Source organism: Aythya fuligula, chromosome 2, assembly GCF_009819795.1.
Source record: "Aythya fuligula isolate bAytFul2 chromosome 2, bAytFul2.pri, whole genome shotgun sequence".
NCBI classification, from domain to species: Eukaryota; Metazoa; Chordata; class Aves; order Anseriformes; family Anatidae; genus Aythya; species Aythya fuligula.
In genome coordinates, this window is record NC_045560.1 from 101,732,841 (window position 1) to 101,753,580 (window position 20,740).

Below are 20,740 nucleotides of genomic sequence, written 5' to 3' on the forward strand. Positions count from 1 at the left end.
TGAAATTTGGAATTTTATCTAAGATAATATTGATCTTTCATAAGTAGCTAATACATAATTTGTTTTAGCTTCTAAGTTAAGGGACTAATAACATAGGCAATAGTACATATATATGATTCATGTTAATTAAGAAAAAGCTATAAGTGATTTGGAATGCATAAATTCTAAAAGTTTAAAATTTGCAAGGCCTTTTAGGAGACAAGACCGTTGATTCTTAAATAAGGTGTTGCTAGTCTGTTTAAATCTGTCATCATCAGCAAGACTAATGGCTTGGAAGAGGATAGTTCATGTCATCGTTTGGTAAAGGGGAACAATATTTGATGTGTTATGAATAGCAAAGAGCATGTGATTCTCTCTCTCTCTCTCATTATATGACTGAACATGCATGTTATGCCAAAGTAATCTTACTCTATTAAATTGCCTATATAATATAAATGACATTTGGAGATTAGAATGGGTTCAGATGTTGTACATTTGAGTTTGCTTGTTTTCCCTCTTTCTATTCTGTAATACTTGTAGGAAAAAAAAAAGTCAAAAATAGAAAAGAGACATGGTTGTACAGGGTCAACCCTGTATAATTCCCCCTCCCCCCTTACGAACCATCAGGCTGGGGGTGGGCAGGGGAGGGACAACAGCAGGGCAGCCAACCTAAACCAACCAAAGGGATATTCTATACCATATGATGTCACACTCAACAATAAAAGGTAGAAAAGGGGAAGGAGATGGGTAGTGGTGGGCTCTCATTATGAAAATGTCTGTTCTCCTGAACAATGGCTATATATATTGGGGCCCTGCTTCAGGGATGTGGTCAAGTATCACTTGTTGGTGGGAAGTAAAGAAGTAAAGAGTAATTACTTTCCTCTCTCTCTGTGCTGTGCTTCCACATGGCCTTTTATTTTATTTTTTTTTCCTCCCCTCTTTTCCCCTCTTCCTCTTCTCTTTAATTAAATTATCCTTATCTCAACCCATGAGCTGTTTTTTACCTTTCCAGCATACTTTCTTCTTCCCCTCCTCTTCTGAGGAGGGGGAGTGAGAGAGCACTTATGGTGGAATTCAGCTGCCTAGCAAGGTAAAACCACTACAGTGGTAGATCATTTAGTCCAAACCTGTGTTCAAAGCAAGTCTAACTTCAAAGTTAGTGGGTGTCCCAGGGACACCACTTCTGCAATAAGTGGTTTCAAGATTACATTTCCTTGAAATTTTTATCTTCTAAATGAAATACCTAAAATTTATTATGAACTTTCCAAAAGCATTTTTGCAGTGTTTGTTTGTTTGTTTGTTTGTTTCCTTATTTGATTTCACAGTCTCATTAAACAAACTTTTTATTTACGAAGACAGAACCATATGGCTGTAAAAAATGACTGAGTGATCTTCTGGTATTTTCATTCTAAAACATGATAGATCACATATGAAAGTCAATAAAAAAAAACATTGTTCACTGAGCTAATCAACATTTGGTTAACTGAGTCTAACATTCTTATTGTATGTTAGACTCCATATTTCTTTAATTACAGATAAAAATCATAATTTTGGTTAATTATGGAAGACAGTTGTGTCAGTGCCATTCTAAAAATATTAGAACAATATTCAGTAACCATAGAGCGAGAAGGAATATAGGTCTGAAGTCTTCCTCTACGCCATTATTTTATTTTTCTCAAGATATTTTAATATTTTTTCTCAGCTGATTATTTTTTTTTTCTCCTGGAATGCAGTCTTTTGATCAACTTTTATCTCCCAGCAGGTTTACTGTCTTTGTGTCTGGCATATATATATTTTTTTTATTTTAATTTTTTTCATGCTATCACACTGTCCTTCCAACTGTTCTGCTAGTAGGGTACTTTAGAAGTTACACTTCCTGGAACCTCTGCTAAATCTGATATGGTGTAAATTTCTGGGGAAAACAAAACAAATCAGTTTCTCTGATCTTGTTTAGTCTTTGAAATTTTAAAAGCTACTTCAAAATAATATGATTACAGTTTAATAAAAAGATAGTAGAATTTAAAGAATTCTCTTGTAAATATTACAGAATTTGTCTGGATAGCTGTGCCACTCCCTGTTTTCATCTTCTTCTCTATAATTAATAAAAAATATGGGGACTGCTCTATTCATTCCAAAGAGTTGTCTTAGATTTAATATTCAGGAACCTACAGAAAGAACTATCTATTTCATTGACAATGCAGAATCATGCAAGGGATTCAAATCTGTATATGAATAAACCATTTTGCATAAATGATTCCCAGTTTTGTTCTTTCTGGAAAAAGGAAAGAAAAGAAAAAAATCTCTACAAATATTGCTTAATTAACTTGTAAGTTAATAAAGAAATAAAACATGAATGTATAAACTAAGACATCAAACATTTTCCTTTGAGGTGACTTATTATGGGATTATAATATCTTCTGATATCTGGAATAATAATAATAAAAATCTAAGCAAAAATTGATACTTTTTTTTTTTTTTTTTTTTTAAGTCATCTCATGCAAATAGGTGTGATTTTTATCAGGATATAAAATAGAATATCAGGACTATACTGGGAAGTGTAAATCGGTACATTACACCAGAATCTGCTTTCCCACAGATTGGATTTATACATAGTAACAAGAATAGTGTACTATTCTACTACACTTGTTACTTGTTACACTACTGTGTATACTTGTTACTACACAATTGTGTTACTACACAATAGTGTAGTAACAAGAATCTGGTCATTTTGGAGATACACAGACCAGAATCTGCTCTAATAGCTACTTTAATGGATAACAATGGCAGTTATGTGACCTGAGGTCTGAGGTCACAGGCTGGACCATGATTTTCATATCAATGATACTGATTTTGTGAATATTTGCATTTGATAAACTCAAATCAGTTTTGCAGTCATACTAAAGTACTTGTGCTCTCTGTGAACAAAATCACTATATGATTTCCCCCCCCCCCCCCCAATTTGTTTATGTTTAGTATTGTAAAATCATAGTTAATGTTAAATGTTCTCTTCTGTTCTCGACCAGAAAGGTGAGTACTATGTCTTAGTTATTATATTTCTTGCAAGGTTTTAATTGGGATCAAATAAAAGAATTAGCATGGAGTTCAGTTGGAAAAAAATACAAACTTCAGGAATTAAACCCTGTGGATTTCACTCACTTTCCATATAATTTATATTTAAACTGGATTCCATTTGAGATATTGTGAGTTCCCATGTGGTGGGTTTGAAGGATAAAAGGGCAGGCTGTATGAGACTGTGCTTCTCATTGTAATGCAGCATCAGTTCAGTGTCTCCAACAGTTTAGAAATAACCAAACACTATCTAGATGGCAGAATAACTTAATAATTAAAATATATTTCAATATATTTTCTAATTCTAAATATGTTTTTATGATAAGCAAATTTCAACTTTTGTGTGAACCTGATTCATTTATCATATATAAATGCACATTGTCCAGGCCTTGATGGACATTAATACTTCATTTTAAAAAGGACATGACTTGTTATGTTGAATTTAATCCTAACTAAAACCTTACCTAGAGTACCTACTTACCTACCATATCTATTTTTGATGACTTTCTAGCAATTATTAAAACAACAACAACAACAACAACAACAACAACAACAATAACAATAACAGAAACACTAATACATGTAAGATATTTCAGATGTGGTAGGCACTATGAATAATCTTGAGATACATCAAATATTACCATGAGTTACAGAGACATTAGCAAAGATGCAAGATCATTCCTTCAGTAGAGATATCCACTGTCCATTTCAAAATAAAACCTGTGTAGTTGAAATAGCTATTAACTTCAGTTTAAGGGCATATTCATATTTGAACATTTCCACTTTCAGTAGTTTTTTTTTTCCACTTTTCCCTAGGAAATTCACTTTTAATATCTATTTAAAAATGTGCTTACCTGAAGCATGAATGTAGTCCTTTTTCTGACATCAAAATTAAGTTTATCCTAATGGAGAAAAAGTAATGAATGTATGAACGAGTATACCCACTTGAATATTCCTCAAGATATTAGTGGAATAAGAGTTACAGTAAGGTTACTTACAAATGCTGGAAATATTGTAATTTTTTTTTCTTATACACTCGAAGAGAGAAAATACCTAGAAAAATAAGGAAATGTGATGCCAAGAATCTCTTTTAAAAAATATGCTGGGGTCCCCACATGTTCTCTCAGAGACTAAATGTACTTCATTAAAATACCTCCCAAAAGCTAGTTATCATGACAGTGGCGTTTATGTTGTCATATTTTTTCCTTGTACAGTAATATTCTGATTATCACAAAAGATATATATTTTTTGAAAATATGGATGGCTGATATCAGGTTAATTCTCACATAAGTCTACAATAATGTTTCCAAGTGAGTCTGATTGAATTCTGATTTCATTCTAGGTACTCAAGTGAAGTGCTTAAAATATACTGTACATTCTAATTATATTTATGAGGATATTTTTATTTTTCATATTCTTCAAAGAAATAGAACAGTCTTGTAAAAAAAACTTGCAACTTTCTTTGTGCTTTCTATATGTAGTACTGATAGATGTATAAAACACATGATGGCTATGAAGAAGGATTATATTTGGCCCATAGAGTGATTTAATTAATATTTTACAGAAATTCTGGGTGAAAACTGTCACATATTGTTCTCAAATTCATCTCACTTTCTCAGGTCTAGGCATTTCAAAAGCGTGCATTATTTAGTATCCTTATTGCAACCGTAGTAACCGTACATTAGTACTTTAGTAACCGTATTGCTGATATATGCTACATATATATAACTTATATCATATAATTTATAAATTTGATGGGAACTCTCAAATTCTGTCTATGCAGAAATCAAACATCCAGACTGACTTTTCAATACAAACTACAATGTCATATTTTAGAGTATTCAGCACCCAATATTTCTCCCGTGCAATTAATATAATACTCAACTCAAAATGACACATGACATAAGGATCTACTCTTAATCACTGATCTTTTAAAAAATTAACAGTAGTTATGCAGATGGAAACTACTTATTAAAGCATTCTTTGGCTATATATGTCTTTATGCACCTTGAGTTTCTGGGATGAGAATATCTAAAACAAAGTCATAGAATCAATGAATCATAGAATCATAGGATCAAAGACCGGTTTGGATTGGTAGATCATGTAAAAAAGGACACCTTCTAGCATACCAGGTTGCTCAAAGACCTATCCAACCTGACCTTAAACACTTCTGGGGGTTGCTCTGGGCAACCTGTTCCAGTGCTTCACCACCCTCAAAGTAAAGAATTTCTTCCTTATATCTAAGCCAAATCTACCATCTTTTAGTTTAAAGCCGTTACGCTTTGTCCTATCTCTACACTCTCTGAAAAAGAGTCCCTCTCCTGCTTTCTTGTAGGCCCCCTTTAGGTACTGGAAGGCTGCTATAAGGTCTCCCCTAAACCTTTACTTCTTCAGTCTAAACAACCCCAACTCTCTCAGACCTTCGGAGAGGTGTTCCAGCACCTTGATCATCTTTATGGCCATTCTCTAGGCTTGTTCTAATAGCTCCATATCCTTCTTATAGTGGGGACCCCAGAGTTGAATGCAGTACTCTGGGTGGGGTTTCACAAGAGTGGAGTAGAGGAGAAGAATCACCTCCCTCGACCCGCTGGCTGTGTTTCTTTTGATGCAACCCAGAATACAGCTGGCTTTCTGGGCTGCAAGTACACATTGCCAGATCATGTTGAGCTTCTCATCCCCCAGGTCTTTTTCCAAAGAGCTGCTCTCAATCCCCTGTCCACCCAGCCCAGTATTTGGGATTGCCCCAAAACAGGTGCACTTGGCCTTAATGAGTTTCACAGTGTTCTCACAGGCCCACTTGTCAAGCCTGTACAGATCCCTCTGAATGACATCCCTTCCCTCCAGTGTGTTGACTGCACCACACAGCTTGGTGTCACCACAAACTTTTTGAGTGTGTTCAGCTTCACTGTTCATGCCGCCGACAAAGATGTTAAACAAAGCCAGCCCCGATACTGGCCCCTGAGAAACACCACTTATTGCTAATCTCCACTTGGACATTGAGCCATTGACTGCAATTCTTTGAGTTCAATCATCCAGCCATTTTTTTACCCACAGAATGGTCCATCCATCAAATCCATGTATTTCCAATTTAGTGACAAGGATATAATGTGGGACAGTATCAAATGCTTTGCACAAATCCAGATAGGTGATGTCAGACACTCTTCCATTATACACCAATGCTGTAATCCTGCTGTTGATGGCCACCAAATCTGCCAGACGATCTTTCCTTAGTGAAACCATGTTGGCTTCCACCAACTACCTCCTTATTTTGCACGCGCCTTAGCATAGTTTCCAGGAGGATCTGCTCCATGGTCTTGCCAGGAACAGAGGTAAGACTGACAGACCTGTAGTTCCCTGGCTCTTCCTTTTTTTTGCTTTCCTTTTATGTTTCCCCTCTTCTAGTCAGTGGGAACTTCACCAGACTGCCTCGACTTCTCAGACATGATAGACAGTGGCTTAGCAACTACATCTACCAGTTCCCTTTGGAGCTATAGGTGCGTCTCATCAGGTCCCATGGACTTGTATACCTTCAGGTTCTTTGCACCTGAACTTCTCCTACAGTGGGTAGTTCTTCATTCTCCCGGTCCCTGCCTGTATCTTCTGGGACTTGAGCTACATGGCCAATGCTCTTGCTAGTGAAGACTCAGGGTAAAAAGTCATTGAGCACCTCGATTTTCTCCATATCCCATGTAACCAGGTTTCTCTTTTCCTTCCAGAGAGCACCCACAATTTCCACAGTCTTCTTTTTATCACTCATAAAAACCTTTGGTTTTGTCCTAGATGTCCTTAATAGGACTTTAGCTTTCCTAACCTGATCCCTGGCTGCACAGATAATTTCTCTGTTCTTCACAAGCTATCTGTCCTTGCCTCCACTCTCTGTAGGCCTCCTTTTTCTGCTTGAATTTGGCCAGGAACACTTTATTCATCCTTGCAGGCCTCCTAGAGTTTTGCCTGACTTATTCATTGTTGGGATACATTGATCCCAAGCTTGGAGGAGGTGATCTAAGAATATTAACAAGCTTTCTTGGGTCCCTTTTTCCTCCAGGGTTTTGTCCCATGGTACTCTACCAAACAGATTCCTGAAGAGGCCGAAGTCTAGGGTAGTGAGCTGGCTGTGCTCCTTCCTTGTTGCTCTCTGGATCCTAAACTGTACTATTTCATGGTCAGTGCAGCCAAGTCTGCCCTCAAGCTTCACATTCACCACCAGCCCCTCCTTGTTGGTGACAATGAGATCCTGCATAGCACCTCTCCTCATTGGTTCCTCTATCATTGGAGAAGGATTTTGTCATCAATGCACTCCAGTAATCTCTTGTATTGCTGATGCCCTGTTGTGCTGTCCCTCCTACAAGATATCAGGGTGGTTGAAGTCCCCCATAACGACCAAGGCTTGTGAACGTGAGTCTGCTCCTATCTGTCCACAGAAGACCTCATTAACTTGGTCTTCCTGATCAGGTGGCCTCTATCAGACTCCCACTGTAATGTCACCTGTCCCTGCCTAATTTCTGTCAGCTCCTCATCCATCAACATCTATGACTTTAGAAATCTGCATGTATTATAGAATCATTAAGGTTGGAAAAGACCTTCAAGATCATCTGGTCTGACCATTACCATACTATCAATGTCATCCACTAAACCATGTCCCTAAGCACCAGGTCAAAACTTTTCTTAAATGTCCCCAGGGACGGTGACTCCATCATTTCCCCAGGCTACCCATTCCAATGCCTGACTACTCTTTCTGAGAAGAAATGTCTGATAATTTCCAACCTAAACCTTCCCTGGTGCAACTTGAAGCCTTTCCCTCTAGTCCTATCACCAGTTACCTGTGAAAAGAGGACAACCACAGTTTCCCACACCTACCTTTCAGATAGTTTTACAGAGTAGTAAGGTCTCCCCTGAGCCTCCTCTTCTCCAAACTAAACAACCCCAGTTCTTCAGCCGTTCCTCATAGGACTTGTGTTACAAACCCTTCACCGGCTTTGTAGTCCTCCTCTGGACACATTCCAGCACCTCAATGTCCTTCTTCTACTGAGGGGCACAAAGCTGAACTCAAGGTGCAGCCTCACCAGAGCTGAGTGCAGGGGGACAATCACCTCCCTGGTCCTGCTGGTTACGCTACTCCTGATACAAGCCAGGACGTTGTTGGCCTTCTTGGCCACCTGGGCTCACTGCCAGCTCATGTTCAGGCGAGCATCAATCAACACTCCCAGATCCTTTTCCTTTGCACGGCTTTCCAGCCACTCTGCCCCAAACCTGTAATGCTGCATGGGGTTATTGTGGCCAAAGTGCAGGACACAGCACTTAGCCATGTTGAACCTCATCCCGTTGGCCTCTGCCAATCGACCCATCCTGTCCAGGTTCCTCTGCTGGGCCTTCCTATTCTCCAGAAGATTGACACTGACCCCAACTTGGTGTCGTCTGCAAACCTACTGAGGGTGCACTCAATTCCCTCATGCAAGTCATCAATAAACATACTAAAGAGGATGGGCCCAAACATTGACCCCTGGGGAACACCACTGGTTGCCAGCTAGATTTCATTCTGTTCACCGCTATTTTCTGGGCCCAGTCGTCCAGTCAGTTTTTAACCCAGCAAAGAGAGTACCTGTCCAAGCCATGGGCTGCCATCTTTTCTGAGAGGATATTGTGGGAGACCATGTCAAAGGCCTTGCTGAAGTCTAGGTAGACTACGTAAACTGCCTTTCCTTCATCCACCAGGGCATTCACCTGGTCATAGAAGGAGATGAGGTTGGTCAGGCAAGGCTTGCCTTTCATGAACCCATGCTGACTGCACCTGATCCTCTGGTTTTCCTGCATGATTACATTCAGGATGACCTGTTCCATCAATTTCCTGGCACCGAGGTCAGACTGACAGGCCTGTATTTCCCTGGGCTCTCCTTTCAAGCCTTCTTACAGATGGGCATCTTCCATGAAAGGTAGTTGAGATTTTCTGAGACTTGTTGGTTGAAGATTGATACAAATAAACATTTATTGCTATCACAGTAGAAACTGATTCAAAGAAACATTAGATAATGTCACATTATAAAGCAATTTTCAGTGCAGAAGTGTTTTGTTAGATTTTAGTTTTTTCCTCAAGAACATTCCTAACATCTAGATTAAGTTTCTCATCCATATCACCATCCCCGTGGGTCACTTCCCATGGGACCCTCCCATGGGATAGTATGGGACCCTTCTTTGTGTTATATTAGCTTTAGTCATTCCTCATTCCAGGACTTATAATTGCAATAAATGCTACCTAAAAGAGTGTACAACTGTAACAGGGGAGTTGACTTACAAAAGAAATTGTGAGACCTTTTTTATATTCTCCAGAGGAAGACTAAATACCACTCTCCTACTGAATAACTTTGAATACAGTCTACTCAAGATTCCTGAAGACCTTTTATTATTCCTATGCCACTGTTCACAGGTATAGTAAGGATTTAGTAAGTCCAAAACAGAACAGTGGCTTATTATTAATATATGTATATATATATATATATATATATATATATATTTTTTTTTTTCCAGTAAGTGCAGCTTTTTTAGTTTCATGTATGTAAGCACCAAAAGGGCCAGATTTTACTGGTGCTATCCTTCCTTACAGCTTTCATGTCTTAAACTTGTGTGTTTTTGTGGTGTTTATTTGCAAAAGTTGCTTATTGCTGCAAACTTTTCATCTACTAAAGAAATAAAATTTGTTCTCCTTTCATAACTGTACTTTATCAATAGCACACAGTGTTCTTGGCATTTACTATTTTGAAAATTATTTTAGAAATACCTGTGGTATTTCTTAGTGAAATTGTTGTCAATAAAAGAGTTAGCAGTAGTGGCATTTAGGTATTTGTAAAACCTACTGCCTTTCAGTAAGATATGATAGTCAAAAGAAACCCTCATGTATTAAACGCAATATACATCTGATAGGTTACGTGACAAAATGTTCTGTTGTTTCAACATATATCTTCTGTCAGTAGGTTTTGTGTTGCAAATCTATGACTAGCTGCCAAAATGTTTCATTAGCTAAATGAAGCATGATAGAAAGTAGATGACCTGCGTGTATTGGTAATCATTTATGTAGTTTGTGAGGTGTACTTCCGAATCACCTTGTTGTTACATGACTTTTCCCTAACACTTCTGATATTTTGAAAGCTGTTATAAAATATACTCTCTGGGTAATGCCTTGATTACTTTCATCATGTAGGATATAAATTAGGGCTCCTCTTCTATTGAGAAAAGGTGGGATGAGTATATGTTTTTGTTGTTGTTTTGATTTTTTTTTTTTTGTAACTTTGTTATTCTGCTTAGAGCTATTTATTTATTTATTTAATTATTTATTTATTATTTATCTACCCGCTCCAGAGGCTACAGTTAGAAACAGGTCAAATAAGATATGTTATAAATATAAAAATGAAGGTCTCTGATCCTCAATAGCACAGTGGGTAATTGCACTAGAAAAGCATTAAAGTACAGCCTTCCCAAATACATGAACATTTACAGCTGAGTTGGAGTAGGGTACAGGAACACAATAATGTCACAATCAGAGCTGCTGTAGTACTCCCAGAGAAAGAATTGGTAGGAAAACAATCCACATTAGATAGAAAAGATCTCAGAACATCTACATAACTGTACTCATTGGGGTTTTGCTAATAATTTATCTTCTTAATCTATGGCAGTGCAAACATTTGTCAGTCTTCTGTTGTTAGTGTGTATCTCATTGATGCAACTTCTTCAGATTTGAAATTTACCATTGTAGACATGTTGTTGCAGCCTACTTTGTTCTTAATAAATTCTCAGGTGTTGCACTACCTCCGTAAGGAGTGTATATAGGCAAGATTGAAATACCACAGAGGCTTGTACTTTTCCCATCTTGGCTTATTGACAACTAATTTTTAATATTCGAATATTCTTGGTAAAATTTATGATCTTCCATGGATTGTATTTCTAATAAATATATCAGGAATTGCTTCCAGATTTATATTTGTTTCTTATATGATCATTCTTATTCAAGCATCATAAAGTCTGCCCTTAAATTTTTCAGACACTTCCTACAGATGTCTCTTTTCATTGATATTTTTAAAGTTTAATCAATTTAAGTAGATGTTTTCAAGAAGAGGTTTCTGATAGAAGCATAAAGTTTAAAGGAATAGTTCAGATAAAAAGATTTGACATTTCTGAAAACCAGGTTAGAGAAGTATTCTTATATCCATGTTGAAAAAAAGTTGTTCCATTTTATGTTGAAAAGTTTTTTTTTTATTATTGTTGTTTGTTTTTATTTTTGTTCCCCCCCTTTTCCCACTTGAAATTAAATAGCGTATTAGTAGCAGTAATTAGTAATTAGTACCTGAGAAAGGTTGGAACAACTCTTTGTCTTCATTTATCAGTAAATCTAGTGTTGGTAGTCAGCAAGCATAGAGAAGAGAAAGGATGTGATGGGAAAGGTGAGAATAGAGTAATAGACAAATTTGGAGAGAACAAGATGAAAAAGTTGCAAGGACAAGAGATTGGAAGTAAGCAAGAATAAATGAAGGAATATAAATCAAGAAAATTAGGAAAATTAGGGCAAAGCTGAGAACAGAAAAGACAAAAAATGGGAAGATGAGGAGTATAAGGTGGGACTGAAGGAGGATGTAAGTATGCTGCATAATGGCCAAAAATTAGAGAGACAGAATAGGCAGAAAGGGCAATATAATAGCTGATAGGATAGGCTAAATGATTGTTGATCATTGTGGAAAATTTTCCTTCAAAACTCAGTATGGAATGCAGGATGTTGTATATCTACCGTTTGCTGTTGCTAACACATATATGCAAAGTCTGGTGATAAGATTCATGTCATTAGTATCCCATACCATTTTATGGGAAAGGTATGTTGCTGTTGCTAGTTATTTTTGTAACTTGACTGAATTCCACAATGTGGAAACAAAAATTTCCAAGTCTGATGGGCTGTCTTGCTCTTTATTTAATTTAATTTTGGTTTAGTTTAGTTAGTTAGTTTTAAGCATTAGGTAATTATACTTTAATTATATAAATTTTGAAATAAGCAATGTTAAAGAGACATTAATAAATCTGGCTTTTTGAATCAAAAATTATTTTAGAAAAATTTCATCTGAATTTAGTTTGATTTGTACAAACATGTCTGTAAGATACTTTCCTTAATATGATCAAATATTGTTTTTACAAACATCCTTGTGTAATTCAGTACACAAAATGAAATATTTTGGGGCTAAATTCAAGGCACGTAGTGCATGAGGCTATTTTATTACCCACGCTCAGTTGCAGTAGAGATATACATAATGTAATATATTATGTTTTATCAACTCTACATAATACAGATGAAGAAAATTTGGTTTCATGGATAAACTTTATTTTTTTATTTTTTTATTTTTTTTTGATGCAGAATTTCTAGAGTTCAGTTCTGCTGCTCAGTTAATGCAAACCAAACTTTTTGGAACTGACCACTGCCCACTTGCTGGGTTTTCAATGTGTGATACCTACGCACTTTTTTGAAATTGTTTCATTAAAGCAATTCCATAACAAGTAATGTACAAGGGCCCAGTTCTTTGAAATATCAAGTCCTAGTCATTTCCAACTGGGCACTATGAATTCCTGGATATTTAAAATTATTTCTTCTTATTTTCTCCTAGACACAGTTCCTTAGTTATAAAATCTGGATTTTAATCTCACTGATGTTCTGTAAAGAGAAATACATTAATGCATGTAAAATGGTTAGTTTCGATGCTAAGAATACAGAAGAAATATGTGTGAAGAAATTAATTGTTTAATATTCAACTTAGGTTTAAAATACTATATTTACTTGGTCTAGAGCTGTATATAGAATCGGGGCAAACATAATATTGAATGGTGAAAGAAAAATAGCAAGATAGAAAAATAATGTACCAGGTTACCGTTGCAAATTACATCAAAACACATGAAAGTAAGAAGGCTTTAAAGTCTGAATTTTGAAACTTAGATTATTGTTATTATTATTATTATTATCTGTTGCTTTTAGTACTGCCTATTGCTCTTAGTACTACTGCAAAATACAGATTCCTCTTCTAGCCATTCAGAATCAAGAAGCCTGAGATTTCTGCTGTTTACAGTTCCTATGACAACACACACAGACTACTGTTTTTGTAATTTTTTAATCCTGTCAGCAGGTCCCTTTTGTCCTTTTTCTTTTACCTGTATATACAGATAATATATAGGTAAATATGTTACCTAACATATACAGACAAATTTCAGGGATTGCTCAGTTCTTAATCCCAGACTTTATAGAATAAAATAGAGATATTAAATGATGTAGCCAGATTATACATTTGAAGACTATGGACACAAGGAAATAACACTATCAAACTGTTCTTGTATAAAAAGTACTCTGGGTAGTCAGTGTAGTACATGCATTGATCATTAACTATATTAGATAGTTATTAGGATATTAGACTATTTATATAGGATATTAGACTATTTGTTACTCCTTTAAAAAATGCAGTAGTGTTACTCATTTGTGTCTGGCAGATACCTCAGATTTGAGATCATTGAATTTACTATTCTCAATTTAAGACATGAAGAATGATAACACACATATCATAATAAAACAATCATTAAGTAATCTGTATGTTAGTTTCCTAGCAACAGATAAACATAGGATAAAAAAAAAAATAAATAAATCATACCAATAGGGCCTCTATAATTATTTATTTTTCTTTTCTCCATGGAAAGGTTAGATATAGCTCACCAATAATCTCTTATTGGCAGAACAAGATTTTCTTTGCAATAAAAATAACTTTGTGACTGAAAGCTGACAGTAGCATTTTGACAGGCAGTTTTACAAATCAGTTCTTGGGTTTGAGGTCTATTTCTATAGTGTAATAAAACATACAACATAATTAATAGGTGCTGGCATCTTTATTTTTAATAGAAAAATATTTTTCATTAAAAATATGTCATGCTTCTTTACTGTGTTGAATTTTTGTGAATGTAGGCTAGAAGAAAGGCCTACAATGCAAGCAACACTCTGTTCAGAACTATTCATATTTAGCCAGGAATATTATTATTATTATTTTTATTTTTAATGCAAGAGCTTTATGAAGTAATCATATCTCGCTTCAAGCTCTTGTAAATGTTTACTTGCTTCCAGACATGCCATTGATTTGCAAATGAATACAATTTAGTGGATGCACAAGTTTTTGCACTATTAGGACTCAATTTTAAGAGCATCATTTTCCTTTTTTAGGAGCAAGACAAGTTTTCCTCGACAGCTGGTAAGAGTGCAGGCACATTTTTGGTTTGGTCTCTTACAGTAAAAGTTTTGCTAGAATGTTGTAAAAATAATATTTTCTGATGAATATTGAACAGATCTAGTCCTGTGGCCCACAATCCTGAAAGCTCTATTTAATGACAGATCATTTTATGAATCTAGTAAATTGCTTTGGGTCCATGAAACTTCACTTTGTTTAGCACTGTCTTGCCACACTCAGAACTTTCTTCATTGTATGGATGATAAAAGTCCTTTCCCCACCCCTTTACATTTTTTATCAATTCTTATTCCACCACAAACTAAATAAAAATTCTACAAATAATAATAATAACAACAACAATATTATTATTATTAATAATGATAATAAACAGGACATAGAAATCTAGATTTTTTGTTCTTTTTCTTTTGTTTGCCTGAATTAAACATATTAAAAATCTATTTTCATATCTAACTGACAATATAACCATGGTGCTTCATAATTAGTTTTTACTTGGTGCTTCTATTTAAGCTTCTACATTCATTTTTACTACTGAATTCTGAGTTATCTGGCTTTAGAAAGAAATGAAGACTGAGTTGATATTTCCCATCTCCCAAATGGCATCATGGTGTTAGGGATTTCCTTATGATTGCCCAAAGATTGATTCCAAATCTCTAGAGAAATGGAAGTTACCTGTTAATCTGAGATATATTTTTTTTGTTGTTTTAAGGAAGGAAGTACAGTGTGCTTCCTGCCATCTAAAATGTATTATGGGAGTGTTTCTATTTCTCACTTTAAAAATACAATAAAAAATACAATAGTTATTATTTTATATCTTATCTGTGCCATAGACTACCTGTATTACCCTTTCATTTATAGGAACTTGCTTTCTCTTTTACAAGTTACTTATGCATCTGTGTTGGTTATCTGTAAGATTCCACTACACTATCTGTCTTTAAAAGATTTCTGAGTGCTGGTTTTAGAAATCATCTAAATTCCAGTCATCCTAGTAATTTACATATCACACATCCCTTTGTTATCCGTTACAGTCTCATACGAGGTTATTATTATGCTCTATCACTTTTGACTCAGTCATAGAATAATAGGCTATGAAAGTATGTTGTCATTATGTCAGTTTTGGAGAAAAAAAAAATATATATCCTTTGAAATTGTTTGGTGTTACTAGATGAAAAAGAGCCATGACTAAGTTTCAGTTAAATTTTTATCCATATCTGTTTTAATTTCAAAGCTATTACTGAAAGAATAATGACAATTTGGCTTTATCAGGGTAATTATCCCCTGCTTTGGTGTATCCTGTTTTCTATTGCTTTAATTGAACAGCATGTAGGCATAATGAATGTATGCTTGAGAATGCATCATAAAAGAGACATTACATGTCTCTTTTTGTGTCTTGTGTTGGGTTCTTTTACTGGTGCCTACACTTTAAAGTTATCAGTCCCCATCTTTGATATGAACTGTTTTGCATCCACATTTCTCTAGGATAGCCATTTCTGTAATGCACCAGCCAACACAGAAGAGGCAGGCAGAAGAAGCTGGGGGGTGGGGAGTTTTAAGGAAGGGGGGTGAAGGGTGAGGGGGAAGGTGTTTCTAATTTGCTTTTAGTTTCTCACTGCCTTATTTGTTAGTAAAAGTCACTAAATTTTTAGTCTGGGAACACACCCAACTGTTACCTATTTCATTACCTTTTCAATGATCTCACGGAATATTGTAATAAGTGATTAATATACAAACTGTACAGAATGAAACTGCCACCTGCAACATTTATGAATTCATCACATGCCTTTCTAGCCTCCTGTTCCTCCTTGTGTGATTGTGAAACAGTCACATAAGACAGCTGCACATAAGACAACATCCAATAAGCTGCTGGCCCCTCTAGTGCTCCTGACTTGCTTTGTTCATTGTGCTCAGGAAGCCACAATACGATTTTAGTTGTACTTCATTCTTCAAAATGGAATTATATGAATTACTACTTTATGACTGGATTTTTCATTCTGGTACAAATATTGATCCAGAACTTGCAGAATATGGAAATTAATTCCCCTGAGTCCTGTGGAGAGGCCCATGGTGGAGTAAGCTGTCCCGCTGCAGCCCATGGGTCCCACGGCAGAGCAGATCTTTATGCTGCCAACGAACATTTCCTGTTTCCTTGGATTTTCTGTCGAGTCCATCCACCAGCAAGACAATAAAGGAAAGAGTATCACCACTGATATTATGTGAGATCATATAAAATTGAAATGGAGTTCAACATTTGTTTGAGCAACTGATATTTAAAAATACTTAAAAAGTTTGCTAGCTGAATCAAATATATGAAAGAGAAAAAGAGTCATGTGTTTATAAATAATACTGAAAAAGGAAAAATAATTGTGCATAAAAAAGTAAGAATACAGAAATGAGACAGCTTTGAAGACAAACTGAAGAATTCTTACATTATCAGAATTTGTATATGGAAACACAGACTAGGGGGAAAAGACTCATACTATTTTTAAACAGATAATTCACAGCATACCTGCAAACAGTCACTTTAAATGATTGTCCTGGTTTCAGCTAGGATAGAGTTATTTTTTCTCCTAGTAGCTGGTCTGGTGTTATGTTTTAGATCTAGGATGAGAATAATGTTTATGACACACTGATATTTTAATTGTTGCAGAGCAGTGCTTACACTAAGCCAAAGATTTTTTGGCCTCTCACACTGTCCTGCCAGAGGGCAGGCTTGGGGTGCAACAGGAGCTGGGAGGGGACAGAGCCAGGACAGCTGACCCAAACTGGCCATTCCATACCATATGGCATCAAGCTGAATAATTAAAATGGGGGGGCTGACCAGGATGGCAGGACCAGCTGCTAGGGGATAAGGCTGGGCATTGGTCAGCGGGTGGTGAGAAATTGCATTGTTCATCACGCATTTTGTACACGTTATTATTAGTAGTGCTATTATCATCATCATTATTATTTTTTTTCCTTTCTTTTCTGTCCTAATAAACTGTCTTTATCTCAACCCACAGGCTTCGTTTTTCTGATTCTCTCCCTCATCCCAGAAAGGGAAGGGAGAGGGTGAGCAAATGGCTGTGTGGTGCTTAGCTGCTGACCAGATTAATCCACAACAGTGATAAAATTGCTGTATATCTGAAAGCTGAGGTGGGTATATCATGGAACTGTTGAATACACAGAATGCTTTTCATGATTTTTCCTTTGCAGTGTTTTGAATGATGAAGTTTCCGAAAACAAATTATCACAGTTTTACTTATGATCATATTTTTTGTAATGTGAGGTTTACACATTTACATTTTACTTGATTAACAGACTTAAAATTTAGAAATACAGTCTTTCAAAATATGTACAGTGCAGCTTAGAGGAAATTTTTAAAAGATTTTATGTGTTTGTGAACTGCTTACTCAGTATTCTGTAATTGTTATTCATTCAACACTTGGTCATTTAAGACATTGTTTCTGTTCTTTGTGTGGATGAGTGAATGTCTTGATGCATGAAGATAACAAATGATTTTTGTATGATTCATAATTTCTGCAACCTGAAACTTTCCTGACCTATTAATATTTTCCAACATGCCAACAAATCATCCAGAGAAGAATTATAGTCACTATAGGGAAAAGCCATTTATAAGGATGTTCTGAGGTAAGAAAACTTACAATTAAAGTCATTGTAAAGGACCCAAAAAATCTAGGTGGCATCTTGTAGACCTAGTCTGTAGTACCATGTAGTACTGCTCTTCACAAAAAGGCAGGAATCTGACTCCTGAAATAATATATGGTAATAAAACAAAAAAAAACATTATCACATGTTATTTGGCTTTTGCTATTGGACTGGTTTGTTATTATTCTCTGTGCAGATAAACTTTTACTCCGTAACTATCAGTCTACAGCAGGGAATTCCGGAGTTCAGTCTGTGTAGTAACAGATGAAGTTATTAACAATTAAATCAGTCAGTATATTGCCAAATGTGTTCCTGTGGCATGAAAAACTTTGAACAACAAAGTTCCCTTTCTGATCATTACCTCTGTCAGAAACAAAACATATGCCTAAACATAGATGAACCTATGGTACAGAAAAATAAGCTGTGTTACAAAATGTTGCACAAGGGGAAGTTTAGGTTAGGAAATAGGAAACATTTCTTCCCAGAAAGAGTAGTCAGGCATTGGAATGGGTTGCCCAGGGAGGTGGGTTCAAGGACCTGGTGCTTAGGGACATGGTTTAGTGGGTGATATTGGTAGTAGGGTGATGGTTGGACCAAATGACATTGAAGGTCTCTTCCAACCTTAATGATTCTATGGTTCTATGATGGTGAATAATTTATATTTTATTTTAATATTAAGCATTTTGACTGTTCTGTTTTTCTCTCTTAAACAAGCTTAACATCAGTTGTAATCTAGTCCAATTACTTCTCATGTGTATAGACAACACAGAGAAGAGACCTTCCATTTTTTCTTTTGTATGTGTGATTATCTATATATATACATCTGTAGTGACTGTTATAGAATTTAAATTATGGGCATTATCTCCTGATTATTTAGTAAGAGGACTAAATCTAAACAACACACAAGAACCATCATTTTCATTTCCCCTAGTACAGAGGCTATTTTTCACTTTAATAATGAGAAAAAATAATGTTTCTCACTACAGATAAGAACACAATATGAACAGGATCTGGAAATGCATAGGCTATATTATAATTTAACCAAAACAGTACACTACTAAAATATTACCAGTCCTGGAACAGGTTGCCCTAGACCATTAACACATAGCCACACTGCTTGCTAAAGAGCTATTCTACTGAGATCAGCATGTGATGAATGTTACTACTGGAAATACAACTCAGAAAAGTCCTTTTGTGTGAGACATTTTGTTGCTGGATTTCATCTAGGCTTCTTTCTCACTGTATTTAAAGTAAAGTACATTCATTAAATTAGGGGCAAATCATCCTCATTACTTGGTTTGAATAAGTTAGAAGCACCATTTTGCATGAAATGAGCATTTTGCTTTGCTGAAATTGTTTGTGGAAATATAAGATAAGATTAAGATGATATGTTGTTGTTATTATTATTATTATTTTCCCTGAACATTCTTCTCTAAAAATACTTAACTAAACTGCCTTTGTGGACAGCACCTGAAAAAAATCCATTACTTCTTACCAGTTGGTGTTCCATTGGTGTTCTACAGTGTTCTACAAACACTTTTAAAAAACGCCTCCTAAAGGACAATGTTGATAGTTGTCTCTTCCAAAACCAATTGAAACTGTGTCTTTGGATATACACAATTACAATGCCCCCTCCCCTCTCCCCCTCCCTCCCCCCCCTTTTGGTAAGTGAATGTGACATTTTAATGAATTGTTCAGAAATTTTGGGAAAGTCAAATAACATTTTATTTTTCCTTTCTAATTTTAAAGAAAGGGTTTCCAGAAGATATTGCAAATGATCTTTAAAGAACACTTAAAAAAAAAAGGGGTAAAAAAAAAAAGGTAAACATTTCTTTGAGATGTGGAAGTTAGTTCAGGGCATGGTCATAAATTGAACTAGTTCTTATAACTGAATCATATAAATGCTTTTTAAAACAACTTTTTTTTTTTTTTTTTCCTCTAAATGACATAGTTTCCCAAATGACATTCTTCTAAGATATCTCCCACTAATGCTGAAGAAATATGGTTTTTATTGCATAGGCTGTGACACTTAAACTCCACATCTGGACTTCCAAAATATACTACACACAAAAATACACTATAATATTTATTTATTTATATCCTAATGAACATCAATAGATTTTTTTTTCTAAAGAAAACATTATTTTTCAGCAAAAAATATTTTGAAAAATATTTTTTATGGTGTTTTAAATAAGATTTTTGGTAATTCTTTGAATGTGATAACAATAACAGGGAAGGAGGCAGCAGCTTCATGATTAGGTGTCCTGTAGAAGACAGCATTTTCACTTAGAGTTATCTCTTTCCTGCCTTGTTAAAAATAAGATGTTATGTTACTTCAAAATAATTTTAAATGAGTTGCTCGTTCATTTTATATTCTTAAATTATAATTTTAAAAATATAGGATTATGATGAAATTCCAAAATATTTTCTGCATTTGAAAAACCTGTTCTGCACTGTCAAAATTGCTTGTTGCAGCGTATTGGGTCTAGCTGAGATGGAAATAATTTTTCTCATCGCAGCATTTTGGATTTGTGACTAATACAGTGTTGATAACAGACATGTTTTGGCTCATGTATAACAGTGCTTGCACACTATTGAGGTTTTCTTTTTTTCCACTTTTCCAGTTCTGTCTCTGCAGTGGGTAGCCTGGAAGTGTGCCTCCAGAACAGCTGACTTGAATCGATGATAGGGTATTCCATACTATGTGGTGTTGTGCTCGGTGATAAAAGCTAGGACAAAGTGGAAAAAACTGTAGCTTTGGTGTTTGTCTTCCCAAAGTAACCAGATCATTGAAATAATTTTCT